General features: G+C 49.0%; 1 protein-coding gene across 3 annotated transcripts in view; it reads left to right on the top strand.

The window, feature by feature from the left end:
* The window catches only part of TRIM44 (tripartite motif containing 44), a 144,651-nt gene that overhangs the window by 76,657 nt on the left and 45,144 nt on the right, over window positions 1-22,850 (top strand). The gene's annotated exons all lie outside the window — the stretch shown is intronic.

Here is a 22,850-nt window from a genome sequence, read left to right as displayed (position 1 = left end):
ATACTGTCAGGGGCAAACGCAGGATTTGTAAAGGGGGGTTTCCATCAGACAAATTTCCCCACGACTTCCTCAGAAGCAACGTCAAATCACACAATGAGATTTAAGGACTTTATATGGGATAAGTTTAATTTGCCGGCTGTCGGGACCCCAGCGGTCAGGATACCAACTCCGGAATCCTGACGACCAACATTGCTGCCAGCCGGAATCCCGGCGCAACAGGGCTATTCCACTCGTGGATGCCCACAGAGTGGCGAGCGCAGCAAGCCCGCAATGGGACTCTCGGCGCTTGCCCTGCTACGGCATTCTGGAGGACGGGATGCCGCTGTCAGGATCCTGACAGCCGGCAACGCATCCGCCGGTAATAAATACCGAACCCCTTTCTACCCCTCACTTGCTATACGCTATGATTTTACACTTCAGGTGCTATTAATATATTTGTATCTCAGGGAGTAATTCAGACCTGATCACTAGGCCGAGTTTTCTCACAGCCTGCGATCAGGTCTGAACTGCGCATACGTATGCCCCGCAATGCGCAGGCTTGTTGGACGACTGCACCGGGCATTGGTGCATAGCGACGGGATGGTGCGAAAAAAGATCGCACGGGCGATCGCAAGGAGATTGACAGGAGGGTGTTTGTTGGTGGCAACTGACTGTTTTCTGGGAGTGTCGGGGAAAACGCAGGCGTGTCCAAGCGTTTGCAGGGCGGGTGTCTGACGTCCAATCTGGTCCCGAACAGGCTGAAGTGATCGCAGCGGCCGAGTAAGTTCTAGGCTACTCAGAGACTGCACAAAATCAGTTTGTGCAGCTCAACAACACATGGGATCGAACACTTGCACAGCGAAAATACACTCCCCTATGGGCGGCGACTATCTGAACGCAGAACATTTGCGAGCGATCAGGTCTGAATTACCCCCTCAATCAAGTAGCCTACAGTAGTATTATATATACATAATTTTTATATTATTATTTACTCCTTATATTTAGGTAATGTATTCATTTAGTTATGTTCCCATTTGTTTCTCCTGGTGCTATTAAACTTGTTAATTTGGCATGAAAAAGACGTGTGTGTGTGTGTGTGTGTGTGTGTGTGTGTGTGTGTGTACGTATGTATGTGTGTGTGTGTGTATATATATATATATATGTATATGTATATGTATATATATATATATATATATATATATATATATATATATATATATACTCTCATAAAGCTAATAAATTAGTGCACATGTACAAATATGTTGGTACACTGTGTGTAAAGCCCTTATGAATACGAAGCGATGGTTGATTGGAGGCAGAGGTTCCTCACCTAGGTCAGCTAGGAAGGGATCAGTCTGTGTGGGGGTCACATTCAGATCAGGCAGCCTCACAAGACATGTGACCATTAGCTCTGGTTCACCTGCCGCTGGCTGAGAGAGGTCAGTGTGTGTAGCTCTACCCGGAGGATCCGCGAATAGCTGCGAGTGGGCGAAGCCTAATGCCGCGAGTGGGCGGCGCTACACTCGCAAGCCGCGATTAGCAATAACATTTATTTGGTCCATCAGGGGGGGTTTCTGGGTACTCAGAACCCCTCCCTGGGTGCGCCACTGACTGTAGCGGTTATAATTTGCAGTAGGTACAGACACTGTGGTACTACGGTATTTGGATATGGGCATAGGTGTGTGCACGGGGGGTGCCTGGTGCGCACAGGCACCCCCTAATGTCCGGCACCCCCCGCACACACCTGTTGCTGCTGCCGCCGATTCTCGTCTCAGTCTGACGCTGAACTTGAAGGTAGGAGAGCGCTGCGTGCGTCTCTCCTGCCCCTCACTGTGCGTCCCTGTCTCCGGCAGTCATTTACAATGTCTCTCGGCTGTCAGCCAATCAGAGCTCGCAGACCGGCTCTTGATTGGCTGCCGGCCCGTGAGCTTTGATTGGCTCATAAGCCGGTGCCATATTTCAAATGGCCGCCAGAGATAGCCAGGGACTCGGTGAAGTGAGGCACAGGAGAGACGCGCGCTGCGCTCTCCTCTCCTCAGCGGCAGAGACGGAAATCGGCGGCACTGGCAACAGAGGAGGGTGAGCACAAATGGGGGCATATGTATCTGGCACCGCTGGGGGCAAGTGTGTATCTGGCACCGCTGGGGATATTGAGTAAGGTGAACCGCTGGGGGCATATGTTTATATTGCTTGGAGTGCCAATAGGTGGTGCTAGACACGCCCAGTAGGTGGTGCCAAACACACCCCTCCAACGGTGCACCCCCTAATAAAATGTTCTACGCACGCCTATGGAGATGGGGTGTGTAAGGACAGAATTTCATGTTGTGTTACTGCAATTACTCGTTATGTGTAACCGGAGGTATTTGCGGCCCAGAGCAGGGTAAATGCCCCTCGCTTACAAATAGTTTGCATGAAGACCGTTTTAACTTGCAGGCACGCTTGCCAACTCTCCCTGAATGTCGGGGAGACTCCCTGTAATACAAGGGTGGTTCAATAAATAAGGTGATGACCTCTCATTGCATACATTTATTCAACTCGTACATATACATATAATCAGTAGCCGGGGCGGATTGGGATGGAAAACCAGCCTGGGAAATTTATGGGAGCAGCCCTAATGGCCCCCACAGGAAAAATGCACACATTGGAACTTACAGAAAATAATAAAACAATTAAGCCCCCACAGGGAAAAAAATGAAATGTATAATATAACCTTTGGCATTACAATTTGTTTCAAATTTCCATTGCTGTGTGAAAGGCCCAGTGACATCAAGAGGGTTTATAATTCTTGGCTGTAACATCTATAAATTAGTTTATTTATTAACATTTATGTGGCACCAGCGTCTTCCATTGCACTTTCTTTCAAAGTTGGGCAGGGGCGGATTGGGGACTGAAAGTGGGCCTGGAAAAACTTATAGAAGTGGCCTCACATGGGCAGCACCAGAGGTATACCGTGTAACCATGGCGGCAGCACCAGAAGTATACCGTGTAACCATGGCGGCAGCACCAGAGGTATACCATGTAACCATGGCTGCAGCACCAGAGGTATACTGTGTAACCATGGCAGCAGCACCAGAGGTATACCGTGTAACCATAGCAGCAGCACAACCCCTCACATGGGCAGCACCAGAGGTATACTGTGTAACCATGGCGGCAGCACCACCCCTCACATGGGCAGCACCAGAGGTATACCATGTAACCATGGCGGCAGCACCAGAGGTATACTGTGTAACCATGGCAGCAGCACCAGAGGTATACCGTGTAACCATGGCGGCAGCACCACCCCTCACATGGGCAGCACCAGAGGTATACTGTGTAACCATGGCAGCAGCACCAGAGGTATACCGTGTAACCATAGCAGCAGCACCACTCCTCACATGGGCAGCACCAGAGGTATACTGTGTAACCATGGCGGCAGCACCAGAGGTAAACCGTGTAACCATGGCGGCAGCACCACCCCTCACATGGGCAGCACCAGAGGTATACCGTGTAACCATGGCGGCAGCACCACGCCTCACATGTTGGCAAACAAAACAGACCTCACATGCACATCGGCCCACCGGGGATCTTTCTGCTGGGCCAATGGCCGATCCGCCCCTTACCGGTAGTACGGCCTTCATACTGATTATTTTTCCACGTAGTCCCCATACACGTCTAAGCACGTGTTCACCGAGGCATCTATCCTGGCATAGCAGAACTCCGTGTCAAGCGCCTGAAGCCTGGACATGACTGCTTGCTGAACTTACCCACTGAGATGTTCCGCCAGTGCTGTGTGCTGAGCCGGGGAGAGAGGCCGTGGCAGCCAGTACTCCTTCTCCCTTTTGAGGGAACAATATCAGCCGCACACCCCGTATATCCCGCCGCCGCCCACCTGATCGAACACCAGCGGCTCCCTGTGCGGCTCACATGGACGCTCCGCAGACATACATAATGAATAATTTTTTTTAAGGAGGGGTCTGGTCACAATCTCTCCTTGTACCTGGGCTAAGCAGAGCTGTCTGTGCCCCTGGACAGTGTGCCTATAGGACGGTACAGCGATACGTGGCGTGCCTGTAGGATGGTACAGCGATACGTAGCGTGCCTGTAGGACGGTACAGCGATACGTAGCGTGCCTGTAGGACGGTACAGCGATATGTAGCGTGCCTGTAGGACAGTACAGCGATACGTGGCGTGCCTGTAGGACGGTACAGCGATACGTGGCGTGCCTGTAGGATGGTACAGCGATACGTAGCGTGCCTGTAGGACGGTACAGCGATACGTAGCGTGCCTGTAGGACGGTACAGCGATACGTAGCGTGCCTGTAGGACAGTACAGCGATACGTGGCGTGCCTGTAGGACGGTACAGCGATACGTGGCGTGCCTGTAGGACGGTACAGCGATACGTGGCGTGCCTGTAGGACGGTACAGCGATACGTAGCGTGCCTGTAGGACGGTACAGCGATACGTAGCGTGCCTGTAGGACGGTACAGCGATACGTGGCGTGCCTGTAGGACGGTACAGCGATACGTGGCGTGCCTGTAGGACGGTACAGCGATACGTGGCGTGCCTGTAGGACGGTACAGCGATACGTGGCGTGCCTGTAGGACGGTACAGCGATACGTGGCGTGCCTGTAGGACGGTACAGCGATACGTGACGTGCCTGTAGGACGGTACAGCGATACGTGGCGTGCCTGTAGGACGGTACAGCGATACGTGGCGTGCCTGTAGGACGGTACAGCGATACGTGGCGTGCCTGTAGGACGGTACAGCGATACGTGGCGTGCCTGTAGGACGGTACAGCGATACGTGGCGTGCCTGTAGGACGGTACAGCGATACGTGGCGTGCCTGTAGGACGGTACAGCGATACGTGGCGTGCCTGTAGGACGGTACAGCGATACGTGGCGTGCCTGTAGGACGGTGCAGCGATACGTAGCGTGCCTGTAGGACGGTACAGCGATACGTGGCGTGCCTGTAGGACGGAGCAGCAATACGTGGAGTGCCTGTAGGACGGTGCAGCGATACGTGGCGTGCCTGTAGGACGGTACAGCGATACGTGGCGTGCCTCTAGGACAGTACAGCGATACGTGGCGTGCCTGTAGGAAAGTGATGCAGTTGAGAGAGAGAGATAAAGTACCAACCAATCGGCTCCTGTAACATGGCAGATAGGAATGGATTGGCTAATACTTCATCTCTCTCCATTGCTTAGTACATCTCCTCCCTTCCCATCAGCATTGGGTCGTTCCACAAAAGGGCGCCCCCTGTGTGACAAACGTTAAACACTGTGGACAAGAAGCATGCGATTCATCCCGCCATTCATCGCAGACACATTGGCGTTTATTAACCTCTTATGCCTGAAGATTTCGGCAAAGGGTCGTCGCCCCGGTAAGAGCTGCCCTGTGTGATAATGGGATTGCCGGGTTTGTGACCCGGGTGTCTTACGTGCGCATGCGTGGGCTGATACGCGTGCTGGGAGGGATCCAATTAAATCCCTCTCAGGGGGAAATGCAAATAGAAGCCCCCAGGGTTTTACTGGGAAACGCCATTTAACGATGACGTTGCCTCAACGTATCGTATTCCGGAACTTTGTGCAAACCCTCAAAAACGTCTTTTTCAGAGGTTTGACCGCTGAATCAACATTGACGCATCCCACCCAAAATGCCGTGAGGCCTAAACTATGCGCGCAGTGATAATAGAAGATTTATCATACAGAGCATTTAACCATTCTGAAGTATTAGATATTTTTATTATCATTGTCTGACCCCAGTGTGTTGTGTATATATAATATATGTATATGTGTGTAAAGTGAAACCGCTACAGCGGTAAGTAATAAGCAGCTGACAGATGTGGCTGCCGCTGACAGGATCATTACGAGGCGTAAATCTGCCTCGGTTATAGCTGCTGTTTGCAGTGACGGAGGAAGCTCAGAGCTGTAAGTAGCTCGCCCCACGCCCGGGTGACTGTGGAACGCAGGGATTTCATATAAACAACTTGATCCTTCGTCGCCTGAGTGGACCCTCCTGCATTCTCCCGCCCAGCTCCATGTAATCCTGTCAGAGCTCCTGGGAGACAGGAATCCTTGGTCTATATTTGTAGTGTAGCAACTGGGCCTCAGCCAAGGCAGGATACACACAGCCAAACATGGTAACCCCATCCTTTCCATTACTATATACAGGAACAGCACTCATTAACGCTTTCATGGCAGGCGGTCTGCTCGGTGTGTGGCCCACCCTTAGTATAGTACATGGAAAACCCCTGTATAAGCCAATTATATGTTTGATTTCCTTTTAAAACCATTAACTATAACTATCTGTATCTACCAACCTCTCTATAGCTATGTACGTACGTACATCTATCTTGGTGCCTCACAGCACTGAGGTCTTGGATCCAATTCCCACCAAGACCATTAGTTTATTATTATTATTATTATTATTATTATTATTATTATCATTTATTTATATGGCGCCACAAGGGTTCCGCAGCGCCCAATTACAGAGTACATATGCACATAATCAAAACAGTGACTTACAGTTGAAATCAATTTTGGACAAGTACAGGGTAACTAAGCATAACTACACCAGTAAATGACAGAGATAAGTTCCAGGTGGCCCAAAAACTGTGATTTGGGCAGTTGAGAATTATTAAAGAAGAAAAGGGTGAGCACATGAGGGAAGAGGGCCCTGCTCGTGAGAGCTTACATTCTAGGGGTAGGGGTAGACAGACAGGGGTGACACAGATGGGGTACATAGAGAGCATGGAACTGGGGGTTAGGATGAGATTAGTGTGGAGTTTGTATGTTCTCACTAATTTTGGGAGGACCTTGCTACTTAAAAGCTTAGCTGTCATATAGGATAATAATAAGGCATTGGAGACCTGTAATACAAGGACTACACTATAAAAGGGGAGGGGATGCCTGAATCACATGAGCTGCGCTGACTGCCCGTTACCCAGTCGGAGGAGTTGCCGTCACTTGCCCTTGGTGCGTCTCTGGGTTGGTTATTTGCAGTGATTGCTGCAATCAGATTGCACGCGGGCTACTGAGGTTTACAGGTTTCTATCATGAATGTAAGCATCGGGGGGGCTACGAGAAACTATAGTGATTGCAGCAATCACCAGTGTCGTAGCCTATGGCACGCTGAGGCCTTTAATCCGGCCCTGCCAGTAATGCCCACCGTGTACCAGCAATTCCCAGCACAGCGTCTGCTTTGTGGGTCCAGAGACCTGATCACTAGGGTGCGTTTTTTGCATTCCTGCAGTCAGGTAGTCGCTGCCTACAGGAGGAGGGGAAATCGCTGTGCAGGAGAGCTGTATAAACAGTCTCTGCACAGACCAGGACCTGCTCTACCATGATCGGGGCCGGAGCTGACGTCAGACACCCTCCCTCCAAACGCCTGGTCCCTCCTGCGTTTCTCCGGACACTCCTTAAAAACGGTCAATTGCCACCCACAAACTCCTTCCTCCTGTCAGTCACCTTGCAATCGGCCATGCTACCGCTTTTCTCGCATGATCCTGTCGCTGCCCGCCAATCCCCGTCACTGCGGACTGACGCGCCTGCGCATTGCGAGGCATGCGCAGTTCAGACCTGATCGTAGGCTGTGTGAAAACGCAGCCTAGCGATCAGCTCTGAATTAGGTCCAGGATGGAGTAGAATTGGCGTGAGAACAAACAAGTCCCCGCTCTAGATCCTGACACATTTATGTTTCCCTGTTTCCATTCTCTCTTCCCGTTCTCCCACTGTCAGTGTCCCAACCAAGGCCAATATTTATTAAGAATCCCAGTTTGTCCGATTTGTGTTTTTTTTTCTAAGTCCCAATCCGGGAATTCACTAAGCACCAATCTCGGCAGTGTTTGGACTATTCGTAATGGTTTGATTTGCAAAGTTCCGAAATACGAATGAATAGACCATCGGTCAAACGCGGCTGTTATTTCATACAATACGGGCATTCACTATTCATTCGTATTTGGGTGTTAGTCTCTGAGGGCTCAAGTGCGGGTGTATTTTTTTTTCGAATCGTTAAAAAAAGCATCAGAAAAATAGACCTGCTTTTTCCAGTCGAGTTTGGATAACCATGCACGGATCAGTGAGATCTGTGCGTGGTTATCTATGGGAAAGGGTCTGTTTACTGTGAAAACTGAGAAAAAAATTGCGTGGGGTCCCCCCTCCTAAGCAAAACCAGCCTCGGGCTCTTTGAGCCGGTCCTGGTTGAAAAAATATGGGGGGGGGGAATGACAGGGGTTCCCCCCATATTTCATCAACCAGCACCGGGCTCTGCGCCTGGTCCTGGTTCCAAAAATACGGGGGACAAAAAGCGTAGGGGTCCCCCGTATTTTTTAAACCAGCACCGGGCTCCACTAGCCAGATACTTAATGCCACAGCCGGGGGACACTTTTATACTGGTCCCTGCGGCCCTGGCATTACATACCCAACTAGTCACCCCTGGCCGGGGTACCCTGGAGGAGTGGGAACCCCTTAAATCAAGGGGTCCCCCCCTCCAGCCACCCAAGGGCCAGGGGTGAAGCCCAAGGCTGTCCCCCCCCCATCCAAGGGCGGCGGATGGGGGGCTGATAGCCTTTTGAAAAAAATGTGAATATTGTTTTTAGTAGCAGTACTACAAGTCCCAGCAAGCCTCCCCCGCAAGCTGGTACTTGGAGAACCACAAGTACCAGCATGCGGTGGAAAACCAGGCCCGCTGGTACCTGTAGTACTACTACTAAAAAAATACCCTAAAAAAAACAGGACACACACACCGTGAAAGTACAAGTTTATTACATACATGCGCACCTCCATACATACATACATACATACATACATACATACTTACCTATGTTCCCACGAGGCTCGGTCCTCTTCTCCATGTAGAATCCTTGGGGTACCTGTAAAAAAAATTATACTCACATAATCCAGGGAATCTTGTATTCTTTGTATAATCCACGTACTTGGCAAAACAAAAAAACGGAAACTCGACCACGCACTGAAAGGGGCCCCATGTTTACACATGGGACCCCTTTCCCCGACTGCCAGGACCCCCCCTGACTCCTGTCAAAGAGGGTCCCTTCTGCCAATCAGGGAACGCCACGTCGTGGCACCCTCCTGATTGGCTGTGCGCTCTTGTAGTGTCTGTCAGGCAGCACACGGCAGTGATACAATGTAGCGCCTATGCGCTCCATTGTAGCCAATGGTGGGAACTTTGCGGTCAGCCGAGGAGTCAGGGGGGGTCCTGGCAGTCGGGGAAAGGGGTCCCATGTGTAAACATGGGACCCCTTTCAGTGCGTGGTCGGGTTTCTGTTTATTTTTGTTTTGCCAAGTACGTGGATTATTACAAAAGGACACGACACACAGGATTTAGGTGAGTATCATTTTATTTTCAGGTACCCTGGAATCGCCATCGAGACGTGGGCCGAGTCGGCATGTGAACATAGGTAAGTGTGTGTGTCGGAATGTATGTAATAAAGTTGTACTTTCAAGGTGTGTGTGTCCTGTTTTTATTTGGGTATTTTTTTTTGCAGAAGAACTATAGGTACCAGCGGGCCCGTTTAACCCCCGCATGCTGATACTTGTGGTTCTCCAAGTACCAGCTTGCGGGGGAGGCTTGCAGGGACTTGTAGTTCTTGTGCAAAAAACAATATTCTTTTATTTTACACTTGGCTATAAGCCCCCCATCCGCAGCCCATGGATGGGGGGGACAGCCTCGGGCTTCACCCCTGGCCCTTGGGTGGCTTGAGGGGGGGAACCCCTTAATTTAAGGGGTCCCCACTCCTCCAGGGTACCCCGGCCAGGGGTGACTAGTTAGTGATTTAATGCCAGGGCCGCAGGGACCTATATAAAAGTGTCCCCCGGCTGTGGCATTATCTCTGACTAGTGGAGCCCGGTGCTGGTTCAAAAAAATACGGGGGACCCCTACGCTTTTTGTCCCCCGTATTTTTGGAACCAGGACCAAGCGCAGAGGTGCTGGTTGATCAAATATGGGGGAACCCCTGTCAATTTTCCCCCCATATTTTTTCAACCAGGACCGGCTCAAAGAGCCCGAGGCTGGTTATGCTTAGGAGGGGGGACCCCACGCAATTTTTTCCAGATTCTTAAACACTTTAAAAACCTTTTTCGGGTACACAATGAAGCCCTGCACGGATCTCACAGATCCGGCCGGGATTCCTTGTGTTTTGTCAGGCAGTGTTTTACTCATCACTCCCGTAAAACACTGCCTGATATTACGAATCACATTGACATCGGAAAAATCGATTGTGCAAAACTCTGCAGCTTAGTGAATGATCGTATCAGGATACAAAAAGTTGCAGTAAAATGCACCCGATACCATTCGAGTTCAAACACCCTTCAAAACGGCCAAAACACGAATCTTTGTAAATATACCCCCAAGTGTTATCACACATTGATGAATGAGCTCTTAAATTTGCTAGGTTGCCATAGCAACTAGGGATTGTGCCTTAGTGACCAGAGTGTTTCCTCCATGATGCAAGGTCATAATTGCCATCTACTAGGGTCTGATGACTACGCTTCATGGTCTGCAGCATTATACATACCAACAATTGTCCTCACTCTCCGCTGCAGAACTCAGCCTTACGTGCTCCCAGTCCTGACCACAAACCCGTCTGATTTTTGCACAATAAGGGGCTCACTTATCAATGAGAGATCTTTGCGTATGATAAATCGGCTCCTAACTGTCATGCATTTGAAAAATGACAGGAGATGATTGGCTGCAGAACCACTTCTCATACGCAACGAGATTTATGATTCAAAACGAGTTTTATCACTCGTTGATAAATGAGGCCCTTAGTTTGAGTCGATCAGCGTCAAGGTTCCAGTAAGTGGCTCAGAGCACTTCCAAGTACTAACGGTCTTTAATACATTGTGTTTGCTCGCACCTTTATGACAAACACGATGATTTTACTTTCATTTTCTGCGCAGGAACCTTGGGGCAGATGTATTAGGCCTGGAGAACGGATAAAGAAGTGATAAGTGCAAAGTGATAACGCACCAACCAGCCAATCGGCTCCTAATTGTCATTTTTCAAATCCGTAATGATTGTCTGTGGCGTTATCACCTTGCGCCTATCACTGCTTTATCCCTTCTCCAGGTTAATACATCTGCCCCCTTGTGACTAACTGACCCTATGTAACGTACTGAGGCACACTGACAAAGGAGGTGACAAATACGGGGGGGTGGGGGGATAATTTAGATTGCCGGCTCATGCAGCTGATGTGGCAGGCTGACAGGCTGTATACAGGGTGTAGGCGGCATTTGTGCACTGTGAGGTTGTTATTGGGCCTCCTCTTTGTGTTGGTGAGGACACTGCGTGTTTACAGTTAGAGCAACACGTCAGGCCTCGGCTAGCTGCACACGCATGTAACGGAACAGCTGTGTCAGCGTAGACTCTGCTACTCCTGTATAAGTGCACTGGGTGAATCGGATGACTGCGGCTCCAGAGCTCCCCCGGAGGGGTGCTTAGCTGTCACTAGGCATATGTGTGTGCTATATGTGTCCTGATTCCGCCGGCAGTCGGTGGATGAACGATCAGATCTTATTTCAATAACTCACTTTCCATCTGAGCAGATGACAGCTTATCGGAGGAAGATATGTGCTCTAGAAATTGCCGGAAATGATTTTAGCAAAAGATAAAGGGGCTCCTATACTAGTTGACGTATTTGCGCACCAGACGTACAAAAATTTGCACAAAAATAGTGTATTTCCGTGCAAATGTTCAGGAGGCTGCATCTTATGATGCATCTAGTTATAATACGGGGACATTCCCGCCAGAAGAGCGTCGGGCATGCAAGCGTACAAACTTACACCCCTCCATAGCGGAGAAATTAGGCCTGATAGGGTCATCTGACCATCAATTACTATGACACTATGTGTAGACAGTATAACATACTGAAGTGTCACATACAGAACAGTCGATACTTAGGGGCCTAATTTATCTTTGTATGAAGTGCCGATGTTCATGCAACTGAGCGATTATCGGCGGACTGTGCCGCACACGTAGCAAGGTACCTTTGTGGCTCACAGTGAGGATTTAAACGCACCGTGATTGACAGGAAGGGACCATTTTGGGGAGGGAACGGGGGTGGCAGAAGAAACACAGACCTGCCGCTTGCAATAATTAGGAAGTCCATAGGTTCAAATTGCAGCTGCGTGGGCGTACAAACATGAATTAGGGGTCTATGGGGGTCATTCCGAGTTGATCGCTAGCAGAAAATGTTCGCTGCACAGCGATGATGCGAAAAAACGGCACTTATGCGTATACGGCGCAATGTGCACGCGCGACGTACTTTCACAACAGCCGAAGTAGTTTCACACAAGATCTAGCGAAGCTTTTCAGTCACACTGCTGGCCGCAGAGTGATTGACAGGAAGTGGGCGTTTCTGGGTGTCAACTGACCGTTTTCAGGGAGTGTTCAAAAAAACGCAGGCGTGCCAGGAAAAACGCAGGCGTGGCTGGCTGAACGCAGGGCGTGTTTGTGATGTTAATTCCGAAACTAAACAGTCTGAAGTGATCGCTAGCTAGGAGTAGGTCTGGAGCTACTCTGAAACTGCACAATTTTGTTTTGTAGCCACTCTGCGATCCTTTTGTTCGCACTTCTGCTAAGCTAAAATACACTCCCAGTGGGATGCGGCATAGCGTTTGCACGGCTGCTAAAAACAGCTAGCGAGCAATCAACTCAGAATGACCTCCTATGTACTAAGCCTTGAAGAGAGAGAAAGTGGACGGAGATAAAGTACCAAACCAATCGGCTCCTAGCTGTCATTTTACAAACACAGCCGGTAACATGACAGGAGCTGATTGGCTGGTACTTTATCTTTCTCCACTTTATCTCTCTCCAAGGTTAAATAGACCCCTTGGGCCCTAAATGTGTAAGTTGAACTCAAAAATACAAATACAATTTATGAAATGTAATAAAACTCGAAAATACACCTTCAATATATAATGTATTTTTATGTTTGATTTCATTACTATATGTGTGTGTGGGTGTGTGTGTGTGTATATGTATATGTATGTATGTATATATATATATATATATATATATATATATGTGTATATATATATAAATGTTTGCATTTCTTGTGTTTGGGTTTCATTACAAGTACTATAGTGTATATAATGTAATGAGACACAAAAATACAAATTAAATACAGTCATCCATATATTTTTTCCCCCACATTAAAAAGTAACTGGAATGTACTTTCCTGGTGTATGAAAATATCAATTAAGCATTGCGGATAGATGGCCGCGGCGTGATATAATGTAGCTGCGACACTAATGAAGTCACTGGAGGGGCCAGTTATAATCGGCTAGCCATAATCATTATTATAACGGATAGTAATTACCATCATTGAGAATCGTTACACAGGCCTCCGGCACACGCAAGAGGTATGGTACATGTAAAAGACACGTGTGTGTCACTGCACGTCTGATTGCGTCATGCTAGTGTGATAACGCCATTCCCGGACTCCACCTTACCTGGCACTGTGCAGTAGTAGTGTGGGCTGTGGGGAGGGGGCACAGGGTATTACTGGCCATGTAGGCGAGACAGCATGGCATAACTCACCGAGGGCATTGGCTAAATACGCCCCTCGCATCGTACCCTCCTTCCTGTCATTACACATCATGAACAACCTCTGGGATTGCCGGGATATTAGTATCCCTACAGCTAATTAGATTGTATTAGGGCGTTGCATATTGGTACATGTTGCCAATTCCCAATAACATCTGGTACTAGCTCTGAGTGAGGCACCGGCTGTGTGTGGATGAGGCACTGGCTGTGGTAATTTTACTAACTCTGGATGAGGCACTGGCTGTAGGTGAGGAATTAACTGTAGTAGTAGCACTGGCTGTGGGTGAGGCACGCCGCTCTGGCACTAAGTGAGGCACTGACTCTGGTAATGGTACTAGCTGTGGGTGAGGCACGCCGCTCTGGCACTAAGTGAGGCACTGACTCTGGTAATGGTACTAGCTGTGGGTGAGGCACAGCGCACTGGTGCTGAGTGAGGCACTGACTCTGGTAATGGCACTAGCTGTGAGTGAGGCATGCCACACTGGCGCTGAGTGAGGCACTGTCTCTGGTAATGGTACTAGGTCTGAGTGACGCGCTGGCTTTGGGTGAGGCACAGCGCACTGGTGATTAGTGAGGCACTGGCTGTGGGTAAGCCAGTGTCACTCACACAGTCAGTGGTATCATGCAGGAAGACCTATTCTGAGCAGAATATTTTGTGATAATATAGACACAGAAACCGTGCCACCATATAACAGGGCAGCAGTGCCTGCCAGTCTCCTCATCTGTATGGTAACAAGGTGTGTGTGTGTGTGTGTGTGTGTGTGTGTGTGTGTGTGTATAATGCAGCGACCTCACACAGTGCGCCCCCCCCCCCTCCCCGCAGACTCCAGCGCAGGGATTGATACGAACACTAGGCCAGGGTCTTGCTTGTTGTATGGAGATTTAGCAGCCTGGCCCAGCAGTGTGTATTCTGAGTCTGCCCGAACCACCTGGATCTGATGCTCTGGGGAGGGTAGCTGGTGGCTCCGCACCTGTTACTGTCTGTCAGTCACGCATTCGCTGCGTGTGATGTCATTAGGGGGCGCCCTCTCTGGGACGGAGCCTGCCTGTGGTGCGCAGGGCTGTACTGTGCGCCTTTCTAAGGTCAGACTCTGCAGTGCAAGTAGCAGGTGACATGTAGGATGGCAAAAGGCTTCCATGAAGGGCCCCCCCCCATGTGCCCCATGGGTAGTAGTTTTGGGGGGAGAGGGTGGGTGTAGTGATGGTACAGTAACTGTGGGAAGGGGTCGTAGTTGTGAGCAGGGGAGGTAGGAGCTGTGGGAGGGGGTGGCAGTGGTAGCTGTGGGAAGTGGTGGTAGCAGTGGGAGGGGAAAGCAGTGGTAGCTGTGGGAAGGGTGTGGCAGTGGTAGCTGTGGGAAGGGGGTGGCAGTGGTAGCTGTGGGAAGGGGGTTGCAGTGGTAGCTGTGGGAAGGGGGTGGCAGTGGTAGCTGTGGGAAGGGGGTGGCAGTGGTAGCTGTGGGAAGTGGTGGTAGCAGTGGGAGGGGTAGGCAGTGGTAGCTGTGGGAGGGGGTGGCAGTGGTAGCTGTGGGAGGGGGTGGCAGTGGTAGCTGTGGGAGGGGGTGGCAGTGGTAGCTGTGGGAGGGGGTGGCAGTGGTAGCTGTGGGAGGGGGTGGCAGTGGTAGCTGTGGGAGGGGGTGGCAGTGGTAGCTGTGGGAAGGGTGTGGCAGTGGTAGCTGTGGGAAGGGGGTTGCAGTGGTAGCTGTGGGAAGGGGGTGGCAGTGGTAGCTGTGGGAAGGGGGTGGCAGTGGTAGCTGTGGGAAGTGGTGGTAGCAGTGGGAGGGGTAGGCAGTGGTAGCTGTGGGAGGGGGTGGCAGTGGTAGCTGTGGGAGGGGGTGGCAGTGGTAGCTGTGGGAGGGGGTGGCAGTGGTAGCTGTGGGAGGGGGTGGCAGTGGTAGCTGTGGGAAGGGTGTGGCAGTGGTAGCTGTGGGAAGGGGGTTGCAGTGGTAGCTGTGGGAAGGGTGTGGCAGTGGTAGCTGTGGGAAGGGTGTGGCAGTGGTAGCTGTGGGAAGGGTGTGGCAGTGGTAGCTGTGGGAAGGGGGTTGCAGTGGTAGCTGTGGGAAGGGTGTGGCAGTGGTAGCTGTGGGAAGGGTGTGGCAGTGGTAGCTGTGGGAAGGGTGTGGCAGTGGTAGCTGTGGGAAGGGGGTTGCAGTGGTAGCTGTGGGAAGGGTGTGGCAGTGGTAGCTGTGGGAAGGGTGTGGCAGTGGTAGCTGTGGGAAGGGTGTGGCAGTGGTAGCTGTGGGAAGGGGGTTGCAGTGGTAGCTGTGGGAAGGGTGTGGCAGTGGTAGCTGTGGGAAGGGGGTTGCAGTGGTAGCTGTGGGAAGGGGGTGGCAGTGGTAGCTGTGGGAAGGGGGTGGCAGTGGTAGCTGTGGGAAGTGGTGGTAGCAGTGGGAGGGGTAGGCAGTGGTAGCTGTGGGAAGTGGTGGTAGCAGTGGGAGGGGAAGGCAGTTGTAGCTGTGGGAAGGGTGTGGCAGTGGTAGCTGTGGGAGGGGTGGCAGTGGCAGCTGTGGGAGGGGAAGGCAGTGGTAGCTGTGGAGGGGGTGGCAGCAGAGCCGGCCCTAACCAATATGATGCCCTAGGCAAGATTTTGGCTGGTGCCCCCTAGCACCACCGCTAGTTCAGCCTATGACCCTGCAACCCTTTCCCAGCACAGTCACCCCTCACCCATAGAAGTCCTTATTTTGGTGTTCCTACTACCTATATTTCAAAATAGGAACAGTGCACCCAAAAAGGGGATTGTTTTTGCTGGCAAGGGGCATGGCCACGCAATAGTACCCCCAATTGAAATTACGCTACACAGTACTGCAACTTTATTATCACACTGAATTGCTCCTTATTTACATTACACCACACCATATTGCTCTTTATTCACATTAGACCACACAGTAGTGCCCTTTCTATACGTAACACCACACAGTAGAGCACCTTATACACATAATGCCACACATCAGTATACCTTTATACATATAATACCACACAGTAATGCCCCTTACACATATAACACACATTATTATTGTCCTTACAAACATAATGCACCTTGCACATTATGCCAACCTTTATTAATGCCCTTATACACATAATGCCACACATTGGTAATGCCTTTATACATATAATACCACACAGTAATGCCCCTTACACATATAACACACATTATTATTGTCCTTACAAACATAATGCACCTTGCACATTATGCCAACCTTTATTAATGCCCTTATACACATAATGTCCCTTACACATATGCCGCAATTATTAGTGCCCTTATACACATAATGACACACATAATTTCCCTTACATATATGTTACACATATACTGCACATCATTAACGTCCTTATACACATAATGACACACATAGTGCTCCTTACACCTATGCCGCACATTATTAATGCCCTTATACACGACACGCATAATGCCCCTTACACATATTCTGAATATTATTGCACAACCAACCCACTCACATGGCCACTAACACTGTGACCTCTGCCTCTGCTTGGATACAGATGTGTCCTCATACATCTTGCCTCAATACACCATGCAGCAGGAGATGACTGGCGTGGGTCAGCTGGCAGCTCTGCTAACGTCGGGCGCCTTTTTTTAATGAAAATGCATCTTATTTGCATTGCTATGTGGCTAGGATGCACAAGCAGCTTCTGCTGTTTAAAATTATATGCATTATGCCAATATACTGTGTGAGACTGTGGCTGTATCTGCATACAAAATGCTACACACAGAATATAGGCATGCCGCATATAATTTTAATCAACAGAAGCTGCTGGTGCCCCTAGGCATAGCAAATGCCCTAGGCATTTGCCTAGTTTGCCTGGGTGGCAGAACTAAGAGACTGGGGGTATCACACTCGGACTTTGGCAATTGTCTCTGTAATTACCTATAGGTCATCATGGCAGTGGTATAATTAATGTTAGGTGCTAGCTGGACAGCACAAGTTATCCCATCTCCTAGTCAGGTGGAATACAGAGTGACGGGTGGGATTAATCTCTGGACCAGCACTAGAATCACTGACAGAATATTTGTACTTACATACATTTACAGTATAGTCTTATATCCTAGTACAGTATAATATCCATCATATAATTTATCAGTGGCCCTAATGACGTATTCTGTGTCATGTTAATTAGTGTCAGGGAAGACGTAGAATGTTATTTTTGTATAGATAGACAAGATCATCCGCGCTGTAATGGAAACCAATTTATTTCCCCCTCCATTTATTGATTCTGCAGTAATGAGAGAAACCCTACTAAAGCTTATGCTCCACAAAGCACAGACACAGCATGAAGGGCTAATTCCACATAAAGCACACGTGTAGCTGACGTACCCCCGCCCCGCTGTGCTGTGGTCTCATGGCTCATTCTTGTCACTACGGAAACATTTCCTGCCCTGCTATGTAATACCTGTAGTGGTTCCCCAGCACAGGTTCTGATTGGATGGTTCTGCGCAGACGTTCTGTGGTAGACATCGGCACCACTCTCCCTGCAGCACAATCCGCGACACAGAGGGCAAGAACCCGTTACTGGTCACCAATCCCCATTAGTTTTACTGGTTGGGCGCCCAGCTGGCTCAGGCATACGGCAACTGAGGCGATGGTCTTGGACTTCGAGGTGTTAAAGGCCACAACCGACAGAAACAAAAATGACTAGATGACCTCTTCACCTCCAGGCCCTAGATTTTGTTGAGCCACCTCTTAGGGAGAGGGAGATGTAAAATCCATTAGTGATATTGGAAAACTGGAGTTAGGACCCTATAATTGTTTATATTTGTATGTGAGAGAGAGATAACACCTGCTATTTTTGAGAGAGTTTTTGTTGGTGGTGTTGCCTTTCCTTCACCCTCTGTCCCGGTCCACTCATCCCTCCTTAGCTTGGTATCATTTTTCTATACCAAGTCTTGGGGATTGCCCGCGAGCAGCCCTGAGGGGTAAGAGGCTGCTATAGGCCCAAAAGCTTGCTTGAGCCTAGACCTTGGTTCTTCAAAAACACTTCGATGATTGGCCCTGTCCAGCGATCCACTGCAGACCACCGTGACAGCTCTGTTGCAGCAGGACCTTCCTGATAATATGGCGTCCCTATCGCAAAGGCGCAAAACCGCGCACGGCGGACCTATCTAGTTGTGTATAAATGCTTCAGTTGTTTGATGTGTATAACAAATGTCATTAATACACAACCTTTGGCGTCTATCTGTGTAAACAGCGGTGTTACTCGCTGTTTAATGTTGTAGCAGAAGCCTCTGGCACCCCTTGGGTTTTGTTTGTAACAAGTGGTGTCAATGACACTAATGTATGACAAGGCCCGGGAGCAATATACTGCGGCCTTGTCTGGTGTCGGCGTCAGGCGTCCGCTTTGTGGGAAAGCCCCCGCTGACTGTCACCTTGACAGAGATTGTCGTATTCCGCTGTGGATGGAAGGACAGCGCTGAATGAAGGATGGTGATTGATGCGTCCTGTTGAGCGTTGCTCGGTTGGGGTCAGGGGGCCAGTGTCTATACACTTCTAACAGGTTAAGATAATTACTGCAGAATTGCCACTTGACTGACAAAATGATTCTGCTGCTAAAGTAATTTTCCCTGCTCATTATAAATGGGATTATATCAAGGGGCTTTCACTTTCTTCTCAGGCAGAGCGCGCACAAACAGGCTCTTATAATGAGATTAAACAGGGTCATTTTGGAGTAGGATTTTTGGATGATAGAGGAGACAGGAATACATTATTTCTCTCCGTTATCGGGGAATATAGCAGGAGAAGGCCTATGGCGCGGTGAGGTGGGTAAATGTCAGCGTTTCGTAGCATTTGACACTGTAGACCACTCTCTTCTCATACAGACACTACAATCCCTAGGTCTTCAGGACACAGCCCTCCCTTGGTTCCTATCGTACCTATCGAATCGCTCCTTCAGTGTTCGCTTCTCTGAATCTACCTCCTCTTCTCTACCTCTTTCAGTTGGAGTACCGCAAGGCTCAGTCTTGGGTCCTCTGCTTTTCTCTATCTATACCTCATCTCTTGGTAAACTAATCGGCTCTTTTGGTTTTCAGTATCATCTGTACGCAGATGATACTCAAATCTACCTATCCTCCCCTGACTTGTCCCTATCTGTACTGGACCATGTCACTGAATGCCTTTCTGCCATTTCATCCTGGATGACATCTCACCACCTCAAACTGTATATTTCAAAGACAGAGTTAATTATATTTCCACCGGCCAATAGTAGGTACCAACCTGATATCTCTATCACTGTTGAAAACTCGACTATCTACCCTACCCCACAAGCTCGCTGCCTAGGTGTCATCCTTGACTCTGAACTGTCCTTTGTTCCCCACATTCAATCTGTCTCAAGATCATGTTACATGCATCTAAAAAACATATCCAAAATACGACCATACCTTACACAAGACACTGCCAAAACTCTAATCCACGCTCTCATTATCTCCCGCATTGATTATTGCAATAGTCTCCTAACTGGTCTTCCCAAAACGAGACTCTCACCACTACAATCCATTCTGAATGCAGCGGCGAGGCTTATCTTCCTCGCTAGACGTTCATCGTCTGCAGATCCACTCTGTCAGTCCCTCCATTGGTTACCTGTACTCTACCGCATTCAATATAAAATCCTTTTACTCCCACACAAGGCCATTAACCAAACTACACCAACGTACATCACTTCACTGATCTCAAAATATCTCCCAACCCGATCTCTCCGCTCTTCACAAGATCTGCGTCTCTCATCCACACTCATTACTCGCTCCCACTCACGATTGCAGGACTTTCATCTGGCTGCACCCACTCTGTGGAATGCCCTCCCACGCACAATAAGACTCTCCTCTAGTCTCCAAACCTTCAAGCGTTCCCTGAAAACTCACCTCTTTAGGCAAGCGTATCAAATTCCTGAACCACCCACATAACTTTCATAAACCTTCCTATCAAATTGCATCCACTCTGCACAGTCCACACATATCCTCAAATGTCTTCTCATTCGTCACTTTCCCTTCCTCTCAAACCCGGTTCATCATTGCTGTATGACCATATCATACAACCCTCCAAGAACCTTTGCAATCTGGCGAACAACTATGCAATAGATATCACCTATCCTTGTGTATACATGCCTATTTCCCTATAGAGTGTAAGCTTGCGAGCAGGGCCTTCCTACCTCTATGACTGTTATCACCCAGTTTGTTATTTGTTGTTTGAAATTGTAAAGCGCAACGGAATTTGCTGCGCTATATAAGAAACTGTTAATAAATAAATAATAAATTTACTTCCCCACATACACGTTTAAAATCGTTCCACTCTGTTTCTTATGCGACCTATCGCTTCGCGGCTCCCAAAGGTCATACGGTTTGGAAATTAGCAGCTGATCCTCGCGCTGCAGAATGCGTAATAATGCGAGCTAGAATTGAGCAAGGTGATCGGACCGGGCCATGCCTAAGCATAAATGGCTGCATTATATAGTTGTAACAGGTTTTTTTCCCATATATGTGATGAATTTTAATTGGAACCTGGTCTTCTTCAGTGTTGCTAGACAGGGTAAGTCAAAATAACTTGCTGAGCGAAATATAATGAGTGTTTCTTCGAGATGTGATTTAAGTAGGCGATCCTCAAAGATCAAATTCCCCGTTGCCGGTTCCACGGTGATTCCGCTAGCGTCCGCCAGGAGCCAGCTGCGGGAAATGGTGACTGGCGGAGAGCTTAAGGCATTCTGTGTTCTTGATTTTCATACAAACAAGTCTTTGAACGTTCAACAGCGTAACACAGTGCTGACTTCATCTTTCAACCGGAACGGTGCCCCTCCTCATTACCTTAGCGACGTTTGGGGCCACCTCAATGACTGGTTGCCAAAAAGATGGTTTGGCTGCGCATCTGCGGTGGATCAAGAACTGCTGCGTTGGCCACCCCATTCCCCAGATCTCATCCTATGTCATATTTTTCTTGTGGGGTTTCATCAAAGATTGTGTGTTTGTATCACCATTTGCAACGACACTGGGTGACCTGCGCGCGCACATTCCAGCACAGAAATTGATCCCACACTCTACAAAGGGTTTGGGGAGCTTGACGTGTGCCATGCTATGCGAGGAGCGCACATTGAACCTTTGTACTCTTTAAAGAAGCTTGATGAGTTTTCCGATTCATCAGTACATATCGCCCCTCATTCCGAGTTGTTCGCTTGCTACCTGCTTTTAGCAGCCGTGCAAACGCTAAGCCGCCGCCCTCTGGGAGTGTATTTTAGCTTAGCAGAAGTGCGAACGAAAGGATCGCAGAGCGGCTACAAAATAATTTTGTGCAGTTTCAGAGTAGCGATTGAAAAGCTTCGCTAGACCTTGTGTGAAACTACATCGTTCGTTGTAATAGTACGACGCACGTGCGCATTGCGCCGCATGCGCAGAAGTGCCGTTTATTTGCCTGATCGCTGCGCTGCAACCGAAATCTGCTAGCAAACAACTCGGAATGACCCCCATTGTGTTTACCGGCATTACAATGACCTTCAGTAAAAACAAATCGTTGAAATCGGGGACATCATTTGGACTTATTCTGCATATGATGAAACAATCTCCATGCTATACAGTGTGGCCTTGTTTGAGGTGTGAACTTTATTCTTTTGATTATTTTAATGCTTTTAGCGGCATATATCTAACTCTGACGTTGGCCCGTATTCAGTTCTCTGCAATGTGTGGCCGTGCTGTCCAGCTGTGCGCAATGCGGTAGAATATGGTATGCCAACATTGCCAATTTTCCTGCACACCAAGGTGGAAAATTGACGACGACGGTCTTGAAGTGACGCCATTTCAACGGCAGATACTGATAATGATGATTGCTTCTGCAGACTGAAAGACATTGGACTAGACGCCATTCCACGTGGTTGTTTGGCAGAGAGTGTAATATGGAGGGGGGGGGGGGGGGGGTTACTGTAAGGGTACATTTTCAGCAGAAAGCACAGGAAATAGGAACTTTACTACAAATGGGGTGCAGTTGTCTAGGGCATGATGTCTCTTGAGCTTGCAACAAAATGAAGTTTTGGGAACGTGGGATTGCAACCAATGGATCTTATTTTACAAGCCTGGATTATTTATCCTCCTACAGGCCATAAAATATATGAACACAGTTTTATTGTGTACGGATAATTTACCTTCTCTGCATATTTGCATTTTTACTTGTATATACAGGCCTTACGGGACTGGCTCATAAAACAAAATAAATGATGTGATAGATGAAAATAGCAACAGCGCCTCCACCAGGCTCTGTAACGTAAATCGCGCATAGGGACATTGCTCCATTCCACGCCGTCCCTGCAATTCCATATGTGTTACCGTTACACAAAGTTTACTAGTAAGG

This window comes from Pseudophryne corroboree, chromosome 11 (assembly GCF_028390025.1).
Source record: "Pseudophryne corroboree isolate aPseCor3 chromosome 11, aPseCor3.hap2, whole genome shotgun sequence".
Lineage (NCBI taxonomy): Eukaryota > Metazoa > Chordata > Amphibia > Anura > Myobatrachidae > Pseudophryne > Pseudophryne corroboree.
The sequence above is the reverse complement of the archived record's forward strand: the minus strand, read 5'-3'. Positions and strand labels throughout refer to the sequence as shown.